Raw genomic sequence first — 6,000 nt, 5'->3', positions numbered from 1 at the left:
CCACTTAGAAACTTAAAGGTCAGTGGGGACAATTTCTTCCATAATCCCAGATAGCCATCTATCTTTATTGTGTCTCCCAAGGCACTGGCCATTCTCTCCACATACCTGAAGATTAAACAAAATCCCCTCCAGGTGCAAGTAAAACAAGAAGTAAAACAAGATATGCAATCAGTAAAGTCAGCCTGCATGGCTCCCAACAAGAGTGTCTAAGTTTTTCAATTTTTTACCTTTTAATATAAATGCAAGACTCTTCCTATTTGATAACATGATCCTCACTACCTTAAATTCTTTACTGGTATTATAGAAATGCTCTAAGAATATTATCTTTCATGTGTATTGAGGTGGGCAGAAAAGCAAGGAAGTTATTCTGGATTCTATTGACCACCCTCTTAGGTGTCATCAGAAGACACCCTCATAACCAAACCATTATCCTGCTGTGAGCTACCGTGAGTGGCCAGCAGCTGGCAAGAGCTGCCGTGAGCCACTGTGACCTGCCATCCAATGGCTGGAGAGCGACTGCCTCACCCAGGAAGAGCGCAATCATCACAATACCAACATAGGCCAGCGAAGCGACGTCCTCCACAACTAGACTGAAGAACCAAAGGACAGCAACTTGTCTGTTCCCTTTCCCCGATTCCCCAACGCTGTTCCCTTCCCCTAATTCCCCAATAAAATCTTAAAAACAAAAAAACAAGCCATTATCAAATTAATTTTTAAAAAGTAAACATCATGCTTCGTAACAAGAAACAGAAAACTAGATTTACTTTCTGTATCTTTTCCAAGATTGTTTTTTATGATTAATTCTAAAGTGCAATTTCACCCAGATGAAATATAATTTGTAAAATACGTGCTATGGTTGCCTAACTACCATAAGAGGGAAATGAATTGGGCTTCTTCCCTGTCCTGAGCCTATGCAAAGAGTCCAATAAGGAAAAAATGAAACCTACCTGAATAGGGCATACCTCACCTATGCCTCTTCTTCATTCCAGTGGCCACTCTTGCTCCTGCAATCTCTGGTATTTGCTCCCCCATTCTCCTTACTGATGGTGAAAAATTAAAGTGGGAAGGGGCTGGATACAGATAAACACAACCCAGGGGTCTGATGTTTATCGACATTGCTAAAATGAGTTTTCCTTAAATATGTGACAAGTCAACAGAGAGCAATGGTAGGAATTATCTTTTTTTTTTCAAAGACAAAATTTGTTTTTTGCTGTGTAGGACATCATCAATATTTTTGGAAGCTCTTTTTGTCACCTGTCACTTCATTGGCTTTAAGAGAGTCCTCTGAGGAAAGGAGGGGGGAGTTATTAGTTACTTCACAGAAGAAGCTACCCAGTGCTGAAGGACCTCAGGTGTCCACTGGGCAAACCTGGAGCATCCATGTAGCACTGATTTGAAACCTTCCTTGATTCAAGTTCCCCTTTTCCAGCCATGATCTGATTCAGTGCTTCTCTCTAAATTTTCCTTCTCTTAGCTCAGTAATTGGGTCTAAACTTCTCACTCTAATTCCTTCCTGTCTCTGCTCTATCAACTGAGATTCCTTATCCCTGTTATTCCTGAAATGAGTCTACATGGGCTCTCACATGAACCAACTGCACATTTATCACGTTGGTTTGTACTGACCGTTGGCCACAGTCTTCTAAGTCATGACAGATGAACCAGTGTGATTCCTGCAGGATTGGTAGGAATGACTGTGACAAATTTTTGGAAAGATGAACGTGACTTGGTACCCCACTTGTGATGGGAAAATATTCTAACCTATAAAAGGCACCTGAATTTATTAGGTTGGCATAGTTATAATGTAACTACTAATATATGAGGTTTTTCTCAGTCCAATAACAGCTTTATTGCATATTAGCCATTGTTATTTATTGCTTCATTATGACTATAAAAACTGAAAAGAGCATGTTATACTTTGGCTGACTTGGATTTGTGGTTTATTTGATCAGAGATGTGTCCTCTAACCATGATACTTCGATGGTATGGTCATAGTTGGTTTGACTGTAAATTGAAAAACATAATTAAAGAGCACTTTGGAAATTGAGCTGCTTCCCTAAATTAGAGTTTCTAATTTAGTTATTATTTTAGGCCAAAGCACATCAGGACAGAGACTTGCCCAGTAAGACCGCCATTTGACCCAAACAAGTCCAGCATCCTTTTTCAGGCATTATTAAGGATGCTTCAAGAAAAGGCTTAGGGCAGTGGTTCTCAACCTTCCTAATGTTACGACCCCTTAATACAGTTCCTTATGTTGTGGTGACCCCCAACCATAACATTATTTTCGTTGCTACTCTATAACTGTAATTTTGCTACTGTTATGAATCGTAATGTAAATATCTTTTAGTTTTCTGATGGTCTTAGGTGACCACTGTGAAAGGGACGTTCGACCCCCAAAGGGGTCGCGACCCACAGGTTGAGAACCGCTGGCTTAGGGAAAGTTTATCTCCTGAGAGCATCACAAGCACTAGAGATTGTTTGAGTTTGAAGATGCTGGGGACTCGTCTTGTCATCACAAGGAAAGAGCCTCCCTGGGAGTAAACTAATACAATATTCCACCATATAATTGCTCCGCACTATGGCTAAAATTCAAGTAAGGGCTAGGGTCAACTACTCTTCCTGCACCCCACTCCAATCAGCTATCTGTGGATTTACCTTTTATATAAATCCTTGTTCTCTGTCCTTATTGCACCCTTACTGTAGTTCAGATTTTGTTTGGATTCCTGAAGATTTAATTGTTCTCCATTCTCACTCTGTGGGGAAAAAGATGTTTCTGAAATGTTCTGTTGATAACTTTCTTTGTCCAGCCTCTGGTATCTGCTAGTCCCTGCCGTACCTCTTTGTGCCTGACACACATTCTTCTTGTGCTCTTGTTTCCATAGGACTGAGTCTGGCTCATCTTTCAGGGCTCTGCTTAAACATCCCTTTATTTAGTAAGCCTGACTTGAATCTAATCTAGTCTATTCAGATGCCTCTGCTATGAGCTCCCACAGGGCTCTTTATTTATCTTAGAAGCACTTGTGACATCTTACTTAAATTGCTTAATTGTCTGTTTCCCTTTTCTGGATTATAAGTGTTGTAAGAGCTCGTAAGTATTGCATTCCCAGGGCCTAGAGCAATGCCTAGCACATAGTAGGAAATATACAGATATACATCATATGTGTGTATGTATATGCAATGTAAGTTCTTAAATTTTTACTCCGAAATGTAAGTTCTTAGATTTTTGCAATAGCTTAAGTCAGATACATGCTAAATTTCAGGGGTTTTTTTTGGAAGGTAGGGTGATAATTGATAATAATGGGGGTGATGATTGAAAATAAATTTGCATACCTAACATTTCTGCTAACATATCATCATTGCCAGTTTTCAGGAGCCATGCTTGTTTTGCAGAAGAGGAAAGCTTTATAAGCAATGAAATTAAGTGACTGCTCTTCTGGCTATAGTTTGGAAATCCATATAGACATGAATTTCCATTATTTTAAAGATACAGTTTTGAAATTGAAGTGTCACACGTTAATTTTCAGGGAATTCATTCATTTATTTAAGAAATCAATTTTTAAAAAAACCCAAGAAGGTAAACTAATTTACAGAGAGATTGTGATAAGTGCCTTAGGGAAAATGTAGTAAAATAAAAGTGTCCATTTACTTTCTTTTGCAGCTCTGAACACTTTTCAATTTATGAAAGATTCACAATGTCAACTTCTACATAAAGAAAAACAGAAACCCCATGAATCCATTCTTTTAAAATTCCAAAAGAATGCAGAAAAGAGAAAGAGGAGGGGTGAGGGAGGAGGAGAGACTATGAAAAAACTTCAAAGTTGCTGTAGGAATCAAATTCCAGGCCCAACCACATGATTATTCAGATCATTCCATGCAGAGGATTAACTGATGCACTTGGCTGAGAACCTTGTCTGAAAGAATAGTATCTAAACCTGCAGCCACCGCAAGCACCTGTCACTTGTCATGGGCTCTGTTTTTCTTGGTCCTTTTGCTCTTCATTTTTCAGTTTCAATATTCAGGTATTTTTTGCAATACAGGTTTCACAAAGCCTTATGTTCTGTAGGGGAATACTGAAGTGGAACATAAAATAGTCTGTTGTGCAAAAGCAGTAGCAGCTGGTGGAGTTCTTAGAAGCCAGCAGAGCCCAGTACAATGAATTATAAGCATGTTTGTGTTTAAAGCAAGCACTGACATAAAAGAGTCAATGGAACACAAAACCTGTTTCTATTTATCTTATAAAAAATGCCCCAGTATAAAAAACACACATAGACAGTGGTGAGAAGAGCTAGGAAATTCAGGGACCAGGCCACAGTTTGCCCCCCCACTCTTTTGGACATCAGGTACAGAGGGTTAAGATATCATATTCTTGTACTGATGGCATATTATCATCACTCTTCTTTGCAGCAGCCCTCTCTCTTTTCTCATCTTCATCCCTGCTCCCCTTCCCTTCCAACCTCCCCCTCATAGCTACCAAAAGTAGCATGCTTGGAATTTGCCCTTAGATTAGCATCTTTGAAAAATATACTACTGTTTCTGTGTGAATTGATGTTGAAAACGTACATTAATAGGATTACACTACACTTTTCAGTCTATTTTTTGTCATTTTTTTTAACCAAACACTAGGTTTTTAAGCTCTGCCCTTTTTTGCTGTTCTCGTTCATTATTTTTTACTGTAGCATAGTATTCCATAGTATGCCATCATTGTATTTTAATTCTCCATTTCCACCATGATGAATTTATGTTGTTATGATGGACATCTTGGTGCATGCACCTTCTTGATGACTTGTGTGTGAGTTGTTTTAGGGAAAGGGAGGTGTACTGATTGATTATTTGATATACACATACTTAATTCCATCAGATTGTTTCCCAAAATGACTGCACAAGTGTACCCCAACCTTCAGCAGTAAATGCGGGCTGCTTTTCCCCACATCGTCACCAATATTTGGTGTTACATGACTAAGTTTTAGCAATACCATCTTATGATTTTAATTTGCATTTCTCTAAGGACTTGTGATTTTGGATCTTTTTATGTAATTGCGCTGTTTAGGCTTCCTGTATTGTCAACTTATTTATATTTTTCTATTGGACAACCAAACTGTGGCTAATGGGCGCCTCTTTGCTGGGGAGGCAAATATAGCTGGGATATGTGACTGGGGGGTGGGGCAGGTCCACATTCATGTGTACAAGGGCAGAGCCAGGGGTAGGAAGAAAATGGGCAGCCCTTGAGTTAGGGACCAATTTCCCATGCTCCACCATGAGAAACTCGGAGGTGTTCAATGATTCTAAATTCAAACCTGACCTCTTAAGGCACTATAAAGAGAGAATATACTTTGTTTAACAGTTTACTAGCTTGATTTATCATTTTAAATATTTAAACAAATGGAGGAGGCACCCCAACTCCTCTGTTCATAGCAAGCATCTGCCTCAGGTAAGACAAAGGGAGCTAACGATGGATGGGCGGGAGGAGAGACTTGAAAAATGTACCAGGAAAGACCTTCAAGGAATATAACATGGAGTTGGGCTGCTGGACTATAAAATCAGCCAGCACCTTGGCGTGGAGTGTTTTAGGACTAAATAGGGTACCATAGTGGTGAAGAGTTCAGGCTCAAAACACACATGCCTGTGGCTTGAATCTTGGATCTGATGGTTATTAGTTGTGTGATACTGGGAAAAAAATGTTTAACCTCCTCTGTACCTTAGCTTCCCTGCATGTAAAGTGGGGATAATAATAGTGCCTGTGTTGCGGAGTGGTTGGGAGGATGGAATGAAATGAAACATGGAGAATGTAGAGTGCCTGGCCCATTGTGAGCTTTCAAAAAATGATAGTTGCCATTATTATTATTATTATTAATGTAATTGGTCCTTAGGGATTGCCCATAAGGATGATAGGCAAAGTTTCAAGTAGAAAGCAAACTCTTCAATGAATGCATTTAGCTCTGAGCTAAAGGATAAACACAACCTGAATCCAAGAAGGAAATGGCTTTGGGCCTCACAGACAATGGA

Source organism: Hipposideros armiger, unplaced genomic scaffold (assembly GCF_001890085.2).
Source record: "Hipposideros armiger isolate ML-2016 unplaced genomic scaffold, ASM189008v1 scaffold_205, whole genome shotgun sequence".
NCBI lineage: Eukaryota > Metazoa > Chordata > Mammalia > Chiroptera > Hipposideridae > Hipposideros > Hipposideros armiger.
This window is presented reverse-complemented; position numbering follows the sequence as displayed.